This window comes from Zonotrichia albicollis, chromosome 8 (assembly GCF_047830755.1).
Source record: "Zonotrichia albicollis isolate bZonAlb1 chromosome 8, bZonAlb1.hap1, whole genome shotgun sequence".
NCBI lineage: Eukaryota > Metazoa > Chordata > Aves > Passeriformes > Passerellidae > Zonotrichia > Zonotrichia albicollis.
The window spans coordinates 37563151-37582005 of record NC_133826.1 but is presented as its reverse complement, the minus strand read 5'-3'; the positions used below and the strand labels follow the sequence as shown (position 1 = coordinate 37582005).

The 18855-nt window shown below is 53.5% G+C and overlaps 1 pseudogene; it reads left to right on the top strand.

The window, feature by feature from the left end:
• LOC141729943 (serine/threonine-protein kinase pim-1-like) overlaps positions 1-18131 on the top strand; it is an 84887-nt pseudogene extending 66756 nt beyond the window's left edge.
• The last annotated feature ends 724 nt before the right edge of the window (positions 18132-18855 follow it).

The following is an 18855-nucleotide window of genomic DNA, read 5'->3' as shown; positions in this document are numbered from 1 at the left end:
ACCCCTTTGCAGTGCCCAATTCCCCAAGGGAGAAGGGGATCCCAGCACACCATGGAAATGGTTCTGTAGGATCTGTGCTCCTTTCTCAACTGGGATCATGACTTGGATTACTTGGAAATGCTGGTGAATGGTACTTTGAAGATTTTACCAGATGTTGGAGGCATGTTCTGAATGTACCTTTTCTGACAGAATAATCCGTGGCTGTGTGGCAAGATCTCACTTGTGCCAGTTCCCCTAAATTTCACTGAAGGTTGATCAGTTCTGGAAACCTTGCCCTGCTCCCTTCTGGAGCCCTGAGTGATCCCACAGGATTGCTGTCAGTGGGAGAAAGGGGCATTTAGCTGTCCATCCTCCTCCCGTGTTCAATGCCACAGTGTCCTTCTGTGTGCTCTGTGCAGCCACAGAGAAGAGCAGAGAGGGAAGGGGCTGGCACTGTGCCCCGGGGCTGAGCCTTTCTCAGCTTCTTTGCCGCCCCCAGGGAGCCTGAGCTGCTCCTGCTGCCACTGCCAATGCCTGGCCCTGCCTGGGGCTGGGTTTGGAGCTGCTGGCCGCTCCAGGGAGTCCTTTCTTCCCCAACAACCCTGCAAGGGGCTCCTTCCATCCCAGTGTGGGGCCACTGCATGCACCAGGTCCCCCTGGCCCTGCTCCTGAGTGGAAGGCAGAGAAAAGGGAGTGCCTTGGAGGGCACCAATCCTCCAGGTGCCCTCACTGCCACTCGGGCCTGAAGGAGAATCTTCAGCAGTGCCATTGGAGCTGTTGTGTCCTGCCTTTCTTTGCAGCTGAGCCTGTTGGTAAAGGTGATCTGGCTTCCCAGCCCACGTTCAGGATTGAGCCTCTGGGAGATGGTGAGGGTAGGTCAAGGCCTTTCCCCTGGGAGAGCTGCCAGCTCAGAGCCCAAAGCTCAGCCAGGGGGGCATCGCTGCAGGTGCCAGGACAGAGCCATGCTCGTGTGTGCCCTTGCCCTGCACGATCCACTCACAACTTCTGCTCAGCACTGGCAGATGTTTGGAGGAGGGTGGGCCCTGGCCCAGTGGAAAAAGCCCAGATGATTTGTTGATTTTACCTGATCTTGCATAAGCATGATGTCCTGAACATGCCATCAAAGTAATGGAGAATCGTTCCATCTGTTAAGGTGTACTTTTTGTTTCTCAAGTGATGGGCCAAAAGGCAGGACAGAAGGAGGTGTTTCCCCAAAGAAGCAGAGGCCGATTGGCAGCCCCTGCTGCAGGACGGAAGGCCAAGCCAAACACAGACATGGGCATGGGCACAGGCTCAGAAGGTAATTGCTGTGCCGGGCTCAGCAGGGCTCAGCCCTTGGCAGGGCTGTGTGGCAGAAGCTCTTCCACTGGGGCCTTCCCTTGCACGGCCCTGCCGCAGCCAAAGCTGAGGGTGCCTTTGGAGCTCGTTCACAGCCTTGGGGAAAGGGGACTCATGCACCCATGTCCCTCCCGCTGCAGCTGCTCCAGGGCTGGCCCTGAGTGCCCAGAGGCCCAAGGCACAGGAGCAGCCCCGAGCAGGAGCCCTGCCGCGAGCCCAGGGCCAGAGCCAGCCTTGGCTACCGACTGGGCAGGGGCTGCACTGGCTCCTGACAGGGCCTGACTCTGTGCCCTGGGGCTGGGGGAGCTGTCAAGGGGCAGGGAGGGCCAGGGCTGGCAGTGGCTGCTCAGGGATGGCTTTGGCCCATGTCCCTCCAAGCAGCCACTGCCCAAGCAGCTCCACAGCCCCCGGGCTCTCCTCCCGGCCTGCTGGGCTTTGTTGGGTGGCACAGCCTGTGCCAAGGGGCGGCAAGGTGCCTGCAGGCCCCAGCTCTGGGGGAAACGGAGAACATCCTGCCCGCATCCACCGTGCTGCCAGCTCAGCAGTGCAGCACAGCACGGGCTGACGCTCCCCATTGCTCCCACAGGTGCAGCTGGAACCACAGCACATGTTCCTGATTCCCAGAAGAGCCTTGGAAGGCGTTTCTGTCAGGGAACAGGCTTCTGGTTAGGGTTACTGGCAGGCCTGCTTGTCTTGGAGCTGATCTTAATCTTATGCTGTGTCCGAATTTGGACTTGCTGGAAGAGAAAAGAGTAAGTGTTTCGTTCACCTTTCCCTCAAACAGCTTCTTTTGAAATTGTACTTCAGACAGAAAACATTCCCACTGAGGCTGCACTGTAGGTGTGTCCAGTTCATAGTTGTCCAAAGAACTCTGCTGAGGGTTCTGCTGCTGCCCAGAGCTTTCATTGGCCTCCTAATTGCTGGGCCTTGTCCTGGGGGGCCCGCTGGGGCTGCAGCCAGTGCGTGCTCCCACTGAGGTTGCCTGGCCAAGAGCAGCCCCAGGGGCACAGGGCAGAGGCAAAGCACGGTGGGGAGGAGAAAGAGCAGGGACGAGATTGCCCTTGAAAGGCAGAGGCGCTCTGGGGCCCGCTCCTGGCCACGGAGCCTGCCCAGAGCCGTGTCCTGCTGGCTGGGGCCTTGAGGGGCAGCTGTGCAGCTGGGCCAAGCTGTGCCAGCAGCTCCAGCCATGCTGGGGAGCCTTGCCAGCTCTGGGCCCTGCTGTGCAGGAGGGTCCCTGTGTACCACTGGCACCTGGGGCCTCAGCCACCTCCTCTTTCCACAGTTCCACCTCTGGACAGGAGTTGTAAGACGGTGGCTGCACCTCATACCCAAACAGCAGGAGCAGCTACTCCAGCAGTTAGGAGAGCCTGCGCAGCCCTGTCAAGAATTCCAAGAAGAAGACTCCAGAACAGCCATCGACAAGGAAATCCCCTGTTCTCCTGGAGATCCCACTGACACCTCCTCTCTCTATGTATATCCCCAAGCTACTTCCATTTCTTGTTTGTTCCCCCTTCTGTCCCGTCCCGACTTATTCTATAGACCCCAGGAGCAGCCCAGCACCCTCCAGCCCCTCCTCAGTCCAAAATGTTGCTTCCTCGGCCCCCGAGCCCCCTGGGCCTGCCCTCTAAACAGCAGTGAAGTTAACCCTGCTCTCTGCCAGGCTAGGTGATGGCCCTTTCTTTAGTTGCACTAAAGGGAAGGTGCCGTCACCCCAGTGTTTGGGTGGCAGCAGCAGCACAGCCCGGCCGGCAGCAGCACTGGCTGAGCTCCATAGCCAGGAGCAGCCGTGGATGCCCATGGTGTGGGCAGGCAGGAGCCAGGCAGGGGCTGCTGTGACCAGCGGCGGGGTCCCGAGGGCTGGGGGAGCCCAGGGGGCAGGCAGCAGCATGGGGCTCCTGAGAAAAAGCAACTCCATTTGCTTAGGTTTTCTGTTTTAGAAATTAGAAATTTGTAGAAGTATTTCAAAATAGTTTTTCTGAAGAGAGACACCCCCAAATATTTCTTCTCAATTCCTATCGTCATTAAAGATTTTTCTAAGTAGTTTTAGAATCGAGAGAACAAGTGACCTTATTTAGTCTTCACATTTCATTCTTAGAAATATTTAGAAATATCCCTTGTAGAGAGAAATCCCCAAATGTTTAATGTTTCATTCCTGTTTCCACAACACATCTGTATTTTTGAAACTACTTTTAGAGTTCTGGAAAATTGTTCCCGCTTTTTCAATAAAAAATAAAACTGCATTTCAGTGCTAATCTTTATTCTAGGAAGAAGTAAGACACCTTCAGCCAGCCAGCCTGCTGCAGAGGCTCTTTTCCTACAGGAGCTTTTTATCTGGTCACAACCAACGTACATAAAACCTTTTCCCAGATATTTCCTGAGATTTTTGATGAGCTCCCGTCTTAGTTGTCTCAGAGAAACTTTGAGCACAGTGGGTATCTCTTCAAGTTACCATTTTGTTTGCTTCTGGTGGAACTCCCTTCAGTGCTAGAGCAGGGCCATCTCTCAGCTTCCTGCTGGCCCCGGGCATCCTCCCAGCTTGCTGGGCTTTGTTGGGTGGCACAGCCTGTGCCAAGGGGCGGCAAGGTGCCTGCAGGCCCCAGCTCTGGGGGAAATGGAGAACGTCCTGCCTGCATCCACCGTGCTGCCAGCTCAGCAGTGCAGCACAGCACAGGCTGACGCTCCCCATTGCTCCCACTGGTGCAGCCAGCCCCACCACACAGGTTCCCTATTCCCCGAAGGGAATTGATTTTTGTCAGGGAACAAGCTATTGGCTAGAGTTAATGGCAAGCCTGGCTTTTCTCTGGCATGCAGGGTATGGGGGACTCCTGTAATGCTGGCAGATGCCAGGGGTCCGCAATGAGGCACACAAGCTGGAGGGGCTGGTCTTGTGCGTGTTGAATTTTGCACTAAGATGTGCGGGGCTTTGGGTCCTTTGGAAGTGGTGCCTGTGGCTGGGGTTCCTCATGAGCTTCTATGGGGATTTGGGATCTTTTCTATGGTGTTCAAGTGACTGGAGAAATTTGTAAGTGTGGCAGGGGCTTGACTTCCTCGCGATTACCGTGGCGGTTTAGTGCTTGTTATCAAGGCTTGGAGAGGAGCTGAGTCCTTGCTAAGGTGGGCAGGAGGCTGGGTTCTTTTGTGAGGCACACAAGGCCGTCTTGGGGTCTCTGCATTGGTGTTCACGGATTGTTTGTGAGGCACACAGGGATATTTTCTGGTCCCTGCCACAGTTGCTTTACCAACTTGTTGCTGTGCAGGTGCTGCCAGCACCCAAACAAGGTCCTCTCCCCCTTAAGGCACTGGCCCTGATCTCTGGCCCCTACTGAAGGTTGGCAGAGCTTGGCCCAGCATTTCTGTTGCAATAAAGAGATGGAGCTGTCACCCCAGTGTCTGGGTGGCAGGAGCAGCAAAGCCCACCTGGCAGCCGCACTGGCTCAGCTCCATGACCAGGAGCAGCCGTGGATGCCCACAAGTGTGGGCAGGCAGGAGCCAGGCAGGGGCTGCTGTGACCAGCAGCGGGGTCCCGAGGGCTGGGGGAGCCCATGCTGAGCGTCCCTGGGCTGAGGGCACATTTCCTTCCCTGGCATCTTCTGGGCCTGGACCTCCTCCAGTGGAAAGCCCAGGAAAACAGGGAAGCCATCAAGAGCATCTCCATGGACACAGTCTGACCCACAATGTCAGCAGGTGACAAATAAGGTTTTGCTGAGCAATGGACCTGGGATACACAAAAACAATCAAGGCAGTCCATTTGTACAGATGCAGGCACACTCTGGGGGTACAGCTGAGGCCATGAGGTCACAGCAGGCTCAGGGGTCACAGCGGGCTGAGGTCACAGCAGGCTCTGAGGTCATAGAGGTGCCAGACCCGGTGGTTGCACAGCAGCACAAGGAGCGAGCACTCAGTCCTTGAGCACAACTGTTGCGGCAGCAGCAGCGGCGGTGGCAGCAGTGGTGCTGACATTGGGACAGAGGTTCAGGACAGCGGTGGCAGCAAGCGCTGCGGGACTGGCAGAGGGCAAGGCACCATGGCCCTTGCTCTGCGCCTCTTCCTCCTGCTCCTCCTGGCCGTGGCCCTGCCTGCCAGGGCTGCCCAGGCTGCTCCGCTGCAAGGGTGGCGAGCAGGTGAGCTGGCAGCCTGGCTCCCCTTTCCCGGAACAGCGCTCCCTGCTCCCCGGGAAGTGCTGGCGATGGTTTTCCCCAGGCCTTTAGGGAGGGTTTCCTCTGGGGGAGGGAGAGAGCTCCCAAGGCCTTGGGCAGCCCCAGTTTATTGGCCAGGGATGTGTCACAGGGCCTGCAAAGAGGGTGCACAGTGACCAGGAGCCAGCCCAGAACTGCCCAGGCCCCTGTGCAGTTTGGCCTTGTCCATTCACACCTGTCTCCCGTAGCCTTAACCAACCCCGTTGCAATGCCCTGTTCCCAAAGGCAGAAGGGGATCCCAGCACACAAAGGAAATGGTTCAGGTCTTTTCTCCATTCTAGATTTGGATCACTCCTTGGAAGATTTGGAAGTCCAGGTGAATGACACTTTGAATGTCTTGGCGAATGCCAGAGGCAAGTTCTGAATTTCCCTTTTTACTGGCAGAATAATCAGTGTCCATGTTGCAAGAGCTCACCCATCGGCCATTTTTGTTAACGTTAAGTCAGGGCTGAAGAATTCTGTAAACCTTGCCCTGCTCCTTTCTGGAGCACTGAGGCATCCTATTGGATCGCTGTCAGTGGGAGGAAGGAGCTTTTAGCTGTCCATCCTCCTCCCGTGTGCAGTGCCACTGTGTCCTTCTGTGTGCTCTGTGCAGTCACAGAGAAGAGTAGAACGGGCAGGGGCCAGGCCCAGGGCTGTGCCCCAGGGCTGAGCCTTGCCTGGAGCCCGAGGATCTGCTATAGTGCCATGGGTGATGTCCTGTCCTGCCTTTCTTTGCAGCTGAACCTGTTGATGAAGGTGATCTGGCTTCCAAAACCACATCCATGACTGAGCCTCTGGGAGATGGTGAGGGTAGGTCAAGCCCTTTCCCCTGGGAGAGCTGCCAGCTCAGAGCCCAAAGCTCGGCCATGGGGGCATCGCTGCAGGTGCCAGGACAGAGCCATGCACGTGTGTGCCCTCGCCCTGCGCGATCCCCTCACTGCTCCTGCGGCTCAGTGGTGCCCGTGCAGCTGAGCAGAGATGGCAGAAGCTTCTGTGGCTGATGTTTTACAGATGTGTCTGCAGGGAGGACTTTTCCTGTCCTGGTGATGATTCCTACACAGAAGCCAGGCTCTCATCACCAGGGTGAGGATCAATATTGTTCACCAACCCGTATCGGGGAATGATGTTTTCTAAGATAATCCTGGCAATTATTTCCGTGGTTTCTTTTCTATTTGGAAAGGCTTCTACCAAATGAGTGTGGTGGTCAACTATTACCAATAAATATTTGTAATTCTGTACAGGGGGCTATGTCTATGTGAATGTTTTGGAATGGCCTTTGGGCTAATTCTCTTTCCCCTGGTATGGTTTTTCTCATCACCTTTTGACCTACTTTTTGGCAAATTAAACACCCTTGAGTTACTGCTTTTGCTAACTCATATACTGCGATACATAGAGTTTCTCTTAAAATGTGATCGCATAACCCTTAGAGCCCCCAATGGGTTTATTCATGTATCTCTGTTAACATTTTCTGGGCGAGGTCTTTATTTAAAAATTTACACCCATCTGGTGTCAACCACTCCCTTTGTTCCCCCTGATGCATTTTTAATTCTTTTATTGCTTTTAGTTCTTTCTCACTGAATACTAGTTTTCCTTTCCTTTCTTCACCTAACACTTTGTTTGACCTCAGTCATTTCAGTGGCTCCCCCGGGTCTAATGCTGCCTCCTTAGCCATTTGGTCAGCTAACTGATTCCCTTTTTCCTCGATGGTATTCCCTTTCTGATGTCCCTTAACATGTACCACTGCAATCTCTGCAGCTTTAGGTAGAGATTCTAATATCGATCTTACCAGTTCTGTGTGCACGAAGTTTTTTCCTTTGGAGTTCAGATACCCACATTCCTACTAAATCTTTCCAAATGTATGAATGATCCCAAAGGCGTACTGTGAGTCAGTGTAAATTGTCCCTTGGTCGCCTTCCAATAAGTCAAGTCCCCTCTTTAAGGCATAGATTTCACAACACTGAGCTGACAAATTAGAAGGCAGTTTGCCCTTCTCGGTAATTTTCATGTCTTCCTTTTCTGTATCTTCAATTATTGCATATCCAGACATCCTTTTCCCCTCCACTACTCTTGAAGACCCATCAGTGAATTATTTTCTTCCATTTGGTAAAGGTGTCTCTTCCAGATCTTCCCTAACTTTTGTCTGAAAGTCCACCAGTTCCAAGCAGTTATTCTCTAGTTCTAATAATGGCTCTCCAGAGAGAAACTGTGCTGGATTTAGGGTTTTAGATGTTACCAGCTCTAGGTTGTCAGCATCTATTAAGATTATTTCATATTTCAATACTCTGGAGTCAGTAAGCCACTTCTGGATCCTTTGGCTTAAAATTGTTTTTAGATCATGGGTTGTATGGATTCTTGTTTTGCCTCGCAAGGCCAGTTTTTGAGTTTCTTCAGTTAAAGTGGTTGCTGCAGCAACTGCTCGAATACAGGCGGGCCACCCCCTAGCTCCTGGGTCTAGCAGTTTGGAGATGTAAGCAATTGGTTTCTTACACCCTCCCCACTCTTGGGCTACCACTCCATAAGCAATTCCTTTCTCCTTATTTACAAATAGGTCAAATTCTTTTTTCCAGATTGGGCAAACTTAGGACAGGTGCCGAGGATAGTTTGTCTTTCAAATTATTTAGTTTTTCGTCATCCTCAGCTGTCCATTCTTTTGAGTCAGGGTTTACTAATTTGTCATATAAAAATTTTACACTTTGGGTATATTGGTCTAACCATAACTTGCAGTACCTAAACAAGCCTAATAGTTTTCTGACATGTCGCTTAGTTATTGGTGCTGATATGGATAGTATGCCTGAAATTCTTTCAGGACTTAATTTCTTATATCATTTCCCAATTATGTGTCCCAGATAAGTAACTTCTGCTTCCACAAATTGCAATTTATTCTGGGATATTTTTAAACCCTTTGCTCCTAGGAAATTTAGAAGTCGTATACTTGTTGCCCTGACATTATTCTGTTCCTCTCCAGATACTAATAAGTCATCTACATATTGTAGAATTTGTACTCCGGGGTGAATTGTTCTAGAAGCCCTTCTAAGGCTTGCCCAAAGAGATTTGGGGACTCGGTAAATCCTTGGGGTAGGCACATCCACCTTAGTTGTTGTTTCCTCCTCTTCTCTGGATGTTCCCACTCAAATGCGAACCAATCCCTATATTCCTCAGCAAACGGACATGCCCAAAATGCATCTTTTAAATCTATAATAGTAAACCAGGCATGCTGTGTTGGGATCTGACTTAAGAGGGTGTAGGGGTTTGGGACCACTGGATGCCTGGTTATAGTTCTCTTATTTATTTCCCTTAAGTCTTGGACCAATCGGTATTTTCCGTCTGCCTTCTTGATTGCTAAAATAGGGGTGTTGTGGGGAGACATACATGGCTCTAAGATACCTTCCTCTAATAGCTGCTTAATCACAGGGGTCAGTCCCTTTTTCCCTCAATAGACATTGTGTATTGCTTTACCCGAACGGGAGGAATTCCTTTTTGCATTTCAATTTTTATTGGTGGGATGTCTAGATAGCCCCTCTTTCCTTCTCCTGCCCAAACCTCTGGGTTTATCTGCTCTGTATCTCCCGATGTCAATTTCATGATCTGGACTATCATTCTCCCATCCTTTGGGATAATTCCCACTCCTAATTGGACTTGCAGGTCCCTTCCTAGCAAATTACTTTCTAGATTAGGTAAATAGATAAAATCAGCCACACACTGCCTTCCATTTCCTTTAGTTTCTACATTTTCAACTATGGAGGCTCTAAATGGTTTTCCCTCCACTCCCATCACCTCACAGACCTTTCTCCCAGGCGTCACTCTGGTGGGTAATTCCTTTATACTTGATCTATCTGCTCCAGTATCAACTAAAAATTCCAATTCCTCACTTTGGGGACCCACCTCAAAGTTTACTAGGGGCTCTTCTTGATGATACACTGGGTCCCCTAACATATAAAGCCCCTGACACCCCTAGTCATCTCCCCTCAGGAGTCTCTCAAGAGCCTCTCGTTCTTTTACAATTGCCTCATCAAAGAGAGGTTATTGTAATTCCTTCTTATGTGTCCTATCTCTCCATAATAATAACATTTCCTCTCACTCAGTGGTACCACTGATCTTCTGTTTGTATCCACCCATGGAGGTAGTATAGGTTTATCTTTGGGTGTTTCAAAGGAGGACTTTCGTCTACTTTCACTGACTCTCGATGGTTGTCCCTGCTGATCTCTGTTTACCCCTTGACTTTCCCTGGCTACAGCTACCATGATTCTAGCTGTAGCTTTGGCTTTCTCTTCTTCTCTCCTTAAATATATCTTTAAGGCTTCCTTTAATAGTTCATTTATTCCCTTTTCCTGCCAGTCCTCCATTTTCTCTAACTTTCTCTGGATGTCTGGCCACGATTTTGTAACAAATTGCACTTTTAGAAGCACTTGGCCTTCAGAGCTATTGGGATCTATGTTGGAATATAATTGGAAGTTCCTCTTTAACCTATTAAGCCAAGTAGCTGGGGTTTCATCCTTTTCTTGCATGCTATCAAAAGCTAGTTTTGTGTTATTACTTTGGGGAACTGATTCCTTTATTCCTCTAACCATCAGAGACCTATACTCTTCCATGTTCCTCCTATCTTCCTCTTCATTAGGGTCCCACTCAGGGCCCTGTAAGGGTAATTTCTGGTCATTGGGATCTCCTGAACGATTTTATCACTCCCAGATCCGCATTCCTGTGGCCCTGATCATCCTCACTTCTTCAGGGCTGAACAGAATTTTTAAAATAGAGTACAACTCTCCCCAGGTGTAAATGTTGGGGCCTAGAAATGGTCTACTTGGTTCGATATACCTACCGGATCCTCCACTAAGTTCCCTAACTCCTTTTCAAAGCCTCAAATTTCAGTGGCTGTTAATGGGGCATTTACAAACCCAAGCCCCCACGTATCCCACCCATGGGGACTTCTCCAAGAGGAAAAAGCTTCTCCACTTTAGATGTTTTAGATCGTGTATTACAGTAAGGTCCCTCTGTGAGGTTACCCTTCTGTGAAGAAATGGGATGAGTGGGGGCTAGTGGGCTCCTACTAGCTGGGTTAGGGATGGAGGTGCTCCCCTCCCAGTTAGGGGGAGGTAATGGTACAGCAATAGGTAAGGGGAAAGAGACTGAACCTGTAGGAAAGGACACTGGGAGTGAGGCTGGAGAGACAGTGGAAGAGACTGAGGGGAAGGCTGGAGAAAGAACTGGATTAGAGGGAGGTGGGACAGAAGTATTTGGAGCAGATGAGGGAGTTGAGGTTAGGGTAGGAGTATTGAACATAGGAGGGTTAATTGGAGGTGGTAATGGGATTGGAGCGGCTGCTGGTTCTGGGGATGGAGAGGCCAGAGGTAAAATCGGGGGATCAGTGAAAAGACCGTAGCATGTTTCCTCTGGGAAAATTTGGTTATATGGAGGAGCTTCTTCAGTCCATGTTGCTGGTCTTGTTCTTCATCTGTGACACCAACATTTTCACCTTCAGGTCAATTTGTAATTACCTCCAAAATCCCTGGGCCATTCAGTTTACCTATAAGGGCAGTGTCTCTGTCCCTCTGGGAGCCTCTCAGGAACCCTCAGCCAGTCCCGAGTTGGCAGACACTGGGGGGCAACCCCGACACGGCCGACAGCAGGGAGACACTCTCCCAAGCCCCGAGGGTATGGAGGGCACGTGGTTGTCTTTGCAGCAGGAGAGACACCAGAGACATGGGTACAAGATAAAGGGGCGACTCTTAGCAGGGGTTAATCCCAGGTTTTATTCCAGGAGTCCCAAAGGAGCCCCTACACCTCAGGGCGCTCCTGCTGAGAACCCTGGGAGATGTGCCAAGGTTACATTTAAAGGGAGGTGGAAACCAAAAGTAGATAACATTTTACTAACCAATAAGTGACCCTAAGGGATGGATACTGGGGGACGGACATTTAGCACAGCATATAGGGCAAGGCTTGGGGTGCTGACCCCCAGCCTTTGGCTGATCACTCGACATCCTGGACCGAAGCTTCTAGATGGAGGGGATGGGATGCTGAGTGATTGACAGAGAGCCAGGGTGGGGATTTGGGGATGATCTCAGCAAGGGAAAGGGATTACACAGGTAAAGGGAGGGGGGTACCATCTGAGATGAACCATTTGGGAAAAATACGGGGATTCAAAAACAAAACTATTACAAAATATTATAAAGTACAAAAACACACTACGACACACCACCCAGATCTGGTGTTTACTGCACAAGCGCCCAGATCTGGAAATTTTCCAGGGCTGACACAGCCCAAGTCCAGCAATTTGCTGGCACAGACAGCCAAAATCCGGCAATTTCCTGATGCCAATACAGGTGCTCAGACCTGGTGTTTGCTGCCACTGCCAGTGCTCAGATCTGGATATTTCCCGGTTCTGGCAGAGCCAAGTCCAGAAATTTTCTGGCAAAGAAAGGCATAATCTGGCAATTGCCTGCTACCATCATTGGCAATGCCAAGATCCGGTGTTTGCTGGCACCACCAGTGCCCAGATGCTGGAATTTCCTGGTGCCAGCACAGCCTGAGTCTAGTAATTTTCTGGCAAAGAAAGCCAAGACCTTGCAAATACCTGGTGCTGGCCCCACCCAGATCTGGTGTTTGCTGGCACTGCCAGTGCTCAGATCCAGCAGTTTCCCAGTGGCAGCACAGCCCAAGTCCAGCAGTTTGCTGGCACAGAAAGAAAAAACCCGGCAATTTTCTGGTGATAACACCGGCAGCACCCAGATCTGCCTTTAGCTGGCACTGCCAGTGCCCAGATCTGGCAATTTCCCTGTGCCAGCACAACCCAAATGCAGCAATTGTCTGGCAAAGAAAGCCAAAGCCCGGCACTGCCCAGATCTGGTGTGTTGGGGTTGGTTTAAAAGAAGAGGGAGACCTCGGCTTAAGGCCATGGGAAAACCCTCTTTAGTTGGGGTCAGCAGGAGCTCCCGCCCATAATCCTCTTGTTCAGTTATGCAGATTATTACTAGAAAGTTCTGAATTCTCTTTGCTACCATTGGTTACTTTATACTGCAAACACTGTAATATTCTTAATCCTTCCTTCCTCTTGGATTCTTCCCTCAGATTCCACCTTAACCCCTCCCCATAAATAAATGTATAAATATTCCTGCTAGACCCTGGACCCAGGCCTTTTTCTGCTTCTCTCTCTGTACTGTGTACGCCGTCTTGTTTGTTGTGTTTGCCTTCAGTAAAGTTCTGTTTCCAGACAACGAGATGAAAGCAGTCTCTGTCTGTAAAGTTGCCAGAGCTGGTTCTCAGGGAAACCACTGGTCAACAGTGCAGACGAGGACCAGAAGGTTTCACTGGCGTTTGCTGGCACTGCCAGTGCCCAGATCTGGAAATTTCCCTATTCTGACACAGCCCAAGTGCAGCAATTTGCTGGCACAGAAACCCAAAACCTGGCAACTTTCTGCTACTGGGTCTGGCACCACCCACATCTTGTGTTTCCTGCACAGGAACCCAGATTTGGAAATTTCCCGATGTCAGCGGAGCCCAAATCCGGCAGATTTCTATCACTGGCAACAACACCACCTAGATCTGGTGTTTGCTGGCAGTGCCAGCGCCCAGATCTGAAAACTTCCTGGTGCTGGCACAGCCCAAGCCCAGTGATTTGCTGGCACAGACAGCCAAAGTTTGGAAATCTGCAGGTTCTGGCTCCAGCGCCACCATGATCTGGTGTTTGCTGGGACCGCCAGTGCCCAGATGTGGAAAGTTCCCGGTGCCTTTACAGCCCAGGTCCAGCAATTTGATTTTAGCCACCTTAGGAAGGGAAGTTCCTTGGACTGTGACTTTCCTTTTTCTTGGAACTGTTTAAACCTGCTCTGGACTGAAAACCCAGAAAAACACCGGCAGCTCACGCCTGTGGCCCACCGAGCTCTGGGACGCTGCATTCCAGCTCCAGAGGGACTTAGAAGAGACAGAGGGAGCCAACTACAACCCACAAAAAGGACTTTGTGAATTTGCCATCTCTTCAGCACTGTCAGAGGTTTTATTTAATATTATTCATTTTTCATGCTTCTGAATACTTTACTTGTTAAAAAAACTGGGGTTTTTTTCACTTTTGTCAAGGGAAGTCTTTCCCTGAACTAGTAGGGGGAGGGGCCACTTGAACTTGCTTTCAAGACGGACCCCTTTAGGAGGTTTCCTCCCCAAATTTGTCCTAAGCCAGCACAAACAGTCACAATGAAAATTTCACCAGTGGCGTAATTTCCTGGTGGCAAATCTTGTGACAGAAGCTTGACCTTGTTCTCCATGAGAGATTCTTGGGAAGAGCAGACAGGAGAAGATTCCTGGAAAACTGAAACAGCTTTCCGGAAGGGAAATGAAAATGAAAGAAACAATCCAAGATGTTTTACTCTATTTATTTCTATGCTCCCCTTTTCAATGTTGCACTGCTTCTCCATCCCAGTAATTCCAGATGCACCTCACCTCTAGGATGGATGACTTAGTGATTTTAGACACTCTAAAATACCATGAGCCAGACACAGTTTTCCTTCGCCTGTTTTTACTGGAAAGCAACACTGGAGGTGTAAGTGCAGTGCTGGGCTCAGGTGGGAATCCTACCCCAAGGGAAGGTGGCCCGACAGTGCTTGACCCTCAGCAAGGACAATGCACAGCAGCAAGCAAGGGGATCGCTGTGCCAGTGTGCAGGAGTCAGGGCTCTGCATCCGGGCTCAGCGCTGCAAAGTTCCCGTGTTTGGGCAGACGGAGGGGCTGTCCCCGGGGCGCGCGGGGCTCGAACGTGGGGCTCGTGGGGCGAGCGGGGAACGGACACGGGGACGAACGGCCCCGGTGCTTCAGTTGCAGCAGCGGCAGCGGCGGCAGCAGCAGCGGCGGCAGCAGCGGCGGCAGTGGCAGCAGTAGCGGCGGCAGCACCAAAACAGATACTTTTGAATAGTCTTTCTCCTTTTCTTTCTCTTTCTCTCTTTCTTTCTCTTTCTCTCCCTTTCCCGCTGTCGGACACCCTTATCTCGGGGTCCCTTACCCGGCGTCCCTCTCCTCTCCCCGCCTCCCTCTCCCCTGCAGGGCCGGGCCATGCCCCCGCCCCGCCCCCGGCCCCGGGCGGGGCTGCCCCGTGCCCGGCCCCGGCCGTCCCGCCGCGGTCTCGCCTCCGCCCAGCTCGGGCTGTACTGGCGGTGGCGCTGCTGGGCGGGCATCAGTGCCTGGTGTGGGGGCGGCATCGCCGCCCTTCGGCTCCGCCTGGCCCAAGCCCGGCCCCGGACCCGACGCAGGGTCCAGTCCCGACCCCGGCCCCGGCCCCGGCCCCGGCTCCTCCCGGGGCCCGCGGAGGACACACGCGGCGCGGCCGCTCCCGCCGCCTCCGCTGCGGATTCCCCGGCCCGAGCTCCGCCGCTCGACAGCGCGGCCTCCGGCCCCGAGCCGCCGAGGCCCGGGGCGGGTGGGGATGCCGGGCCCGGGGCGGGTGAGGGGCGCTCGGGGGCCGTGGCTGGCCCCGGGCCGAGCGCTGACAGCCGCGTCCCGCCCGCAGGGAAGGCGCAGGAGGCCCTGCAGGAGCGGTACCGGCTGGGCTCGCTGCTGGGCCGCGGCGGCTTCGGCAGCGTCTTCGCGGCCACGCGGATCTCGGACGGCGCCCCGGTGAGCGGCGGGGCCGGCGGCGGGCGGAGGCGGAGGGGATGGAGGAGGAGGATGGGTCGGGGCACGGCGGGACGGGCGGCGAGCTGAGCCCGCTGCTCTCCCTCGCTCGCAGGTGGCCATCAAACGCGTGCCGCGGGATCGCATCCGGCACTGGGGCGAGCTGGTGAGTGAGCGGGGCCAGCGGCTACAGCCGGGCCGTGCCGGGCGGCGAGGAGCCGGGGCCCGGCAGGGTGGGAGCCGCCGTGAGCCCTGCGGGGAGAGCGGGCGTGGGGTGAGCGGGGCGTGCAGAGCATCCCGGGCTGGCTGAGGGCTTCCCCAGGCCTGGCACGGCCTCGGCCCCACTGACGGCATCGTGCTCCTCACGCAGCCCGACGGCACCAGCGCACCCCTGGAGATCGTGCTGCTGGCCAAGGTGTCCTGTGGCTGTGGTGGTGTCATTCAGCTCCTGGAGTGGCTGGAGCTCCCCGACAGCTTCCTGCTGGTGCTGGAGCGTCCAGAGCGGTGCCAGGAGCTCTCGGGTTTCCTGGCGGAGCGAGGGTTCCTGCCAGAGGAGGAGGCGCGGGTGCTGTTCCGCCAGGTGCTGGAGGCCGTGCGGCACTGCACCAGCTGCGGGGTCCTGCACCGGGACATCAAGCCCGAGAATATCCTGCTCAACCTGGCCAGCGGGCAGCTGAAACTCATCGACTTTGGCTGTGGCGCCTTCCTCCAAGACACAGCCTACACCCAGTTTGCAGGTGAGCCTTCTCAGGGGGTGCTCCTGGGCATCTCATGGCCCAGCCTGGGTGCAGCACTGGGGCCTCCCCCTATTGCAGCCGGGATGGGATTGATGCTAGAGCCGAGTTGATTTGGGTGGGGGTGTGAGGGGGGCCAGCTCCCAGCCCTGCTGACAGCCTTCAGCACTCACTGTGGCCTGGGCTGGGGCTGGAGCTGGAGCAGCCAGCCCGACACAAATCCCCATGGGGGTAGCAGAGAGGGAGGTCTGACCGCGTGCCCCGGACGGTTTGGTGTGCAGGCGAGGAAGGGCTGGACTGCTCCACTCCCCTTGTTTGCCTTGGCTTATTAAGATTTTTGGGTGCCATGCAGGTGGGGAGGAGAGTGGATTTTCTCCACTACGGAGTGGGTTTTTCCTTTGTGTGTCATGGTTGGGCCTTCCTAGGGTTTCTTCTGCCCTCTTCCAGCACCAGTGGCTTCTTTTCCAGCCCCGAGTTTGTGCACAAGTCCCAGGTGCTAGCAAGAGGGCAGCGCTCACCCCGTGTGCCTCTGGGGCAGCCCCCACATGCCCAGGGATGCTGGGGCCAGGCTCTGGGAGCAGCAGCATCCCCTGCTGAGCTGTGTCTGTGTTCCACAGGAACCCTGTCCTACAGCCCACCAGAGTGGATCCAGCACCAGCGCTACCACGGCGAGGCAGCCACAATCTGGTCCCTGGGCCTCCTGCTGTGCCACCTGGTCATGGGGAAGCACCCGTTCAGGAGGGGCCAGGAGATCATCCGGGGGCGGATCTTGTTCCCACGATGGCTCTCTCAAGGTGGATCCTCATCTCTGGGCACGGGGGCAATACCAGTGCTGGGAGACAGCAGCGGGCTCATGGGCATCCCACTCTGGCAGCTGCTGAGGAGGTGGCACATGTCCTGCTCTCCTGCTCTCCTCCAAACAGAGTATCCATGGGGAAGTTTAGGCCCAGCTCTGGGCACACCCAGCATGACCTGGGCATGGGAACAGGGGGGCAACTTCTCCAACTGACTGGTGATTTTTGGTTTCTCTCCCCAGCGTGCCAAGATGTCATTAAGAGGTGTTTGTCCATGCAACCCTCGGACAGGCCATCCTTAGAAGATCTTTTCTGTCATCCTTGGGTGAAGGATGTTTCCCTGCCCTAGAAGACTGAAGATATCCACGTGCACAGTTGGATCCAGGGGCCTGGCAGGTACCAGCTCCATGCATGTCTTGGCAATCAGTGGCACGCAAACCAGGCTGGTTTTGTCCTGCCTGTAGCTCTGAGCAGGGTTCAGCAGAAGGGAACACGCAGCTCTTGGGCTGGAGCTGAGCTGCAGACCTGATGTGGCAAGCACTGGTGGCCACCATCCCCCTGGTTTTGTTTGTCCTGTTCATGGATGGCTGGGGCCCTGGGCAGAGACCTGAGAGCCTGGTCTGGCCCCAGGGCAGGAGAAGGAGCCCCTGGAGAAGCTGTTCCAGGTCGGGCTGCTGCTGGAGACACCAAGGACAACCTCAAGGATGACAATCTCTTCCCAGCCTGGCCAGCTGAAGATGATGGACTTGGATTCTGGTATTTTCTTCAAAGCCAGGCTCCAGACCCAATTTGCAGGTGAGTCCACAGACAGGGGAATGCTCCCAGATCTGGGCATGGCACAGCCTGGCCGGGCACCAAAGGTTCCCCCTTTGCTGGGGCAGATGCAACTCATTCTTCAGTCACTGCCCAGCTGCATTTTGGCTCTGGGCAGCTGCTGAGGGCTGGATGTGCCGTGGCTGGCTGCAGGCTGGGCACACGTCCTGCCCTCCTGCTCTGTGCCAAAGGCAGCAGGGATGGGCAGCTCTGGGCACAGCTCTGGGCACAGCCAGCATGGCCTGGGCACCGCAGGCCTTGGCACAAGGGCACAGGAGCCCTCAGCTGACGCGCGGTTTCTGCTTTCTCTCCTTGCAGCCGGGCTCTGCGGGTGCTGAGGCTGCTCTGGGCTCTGCCAGGGCTCTGCTGGGCTCAGCCCTGGGCCCAGCTGGGCTGGCTCTGCCCTCACATTGCTCTGACAGCTCTGCATCAGACGAGGCTGTTGTGAGCACAGCGCCTGAGCTTTCTGCTTTGGCAGGTGAGTGAGACTCTGCTGCAGGCCCAGAGATTGCAGCTGGGGACACACATCCAATTGGCAAGGACCCAAACTCTCCACAGTCCCAGCTGAACGCCTGGATCTGCACAGGGTGTTTTGTCTGTCCCATTCTTCCTTCTTGATTGGCTGGAATTGTGTAATTGCACTTTCTTCCTCCTCTAGCAGTGCCAAGAGTGGGCCAAAGCTGGTGAGTGGGCCATGCTCCTGAGGCAGTGCAGTCTGGAGCTGATGGATGGAGAATTGCCCTTCTGCACTTCCAAACCAGAGCAAAAAGCCGTAAGTGGGACTTTGTGTCTCTAAGAAATCCCTGTAAGTTTCAAGGGGAATGTGCAGCTCATTCCCAGGCTGAGAAGGAAGGTCATCTTCTAAAGGATTTGGGCTTTGACAGAGTTTCCATTCCCAGTCCTGCTTGGAGCTGGAAGGGCACTAAGCAATTTCCTCTTGCTTTGACCACAATTTCAAATATCAATGTTGGAAACAAAGCCCAAAATCTTTTAAGAGGCTTTTGAGGTCACAAAGATGGATCCATGCCATCAGCACATTTACAATGTAAATAACTGAGTTCTCTTTTTAAAAAGATCATTTACCTCTTAATTCAAAGAATGTAAATTTGCCTTTATGTTTTGGTTTTTTTCATTAACTGTATGTTATGTTTTTGCACTAACACTTGGATTTTATTCTTATCTTTTACAATTTACCTATTTTTTAGCTTTTTCCTTTTTTTTTTTCCTTTCAATAGAAAACATGTCCTATCAAAGGAATGTCCTTTCCTCCTGGTTTCGTGTGGAGCAGCTCCCTTCCTGCTGGCTGAGCTGCTCAGGCAGAGCGCGGCAGCTCCTGGCCCTGCAGGGCTGAGGCTTTTCCCCGTTGCTGGGCACAGACTGATGGAGCAGCACTGCTGAACTCGGGCACACAGAGGGACCAGCAGCAGC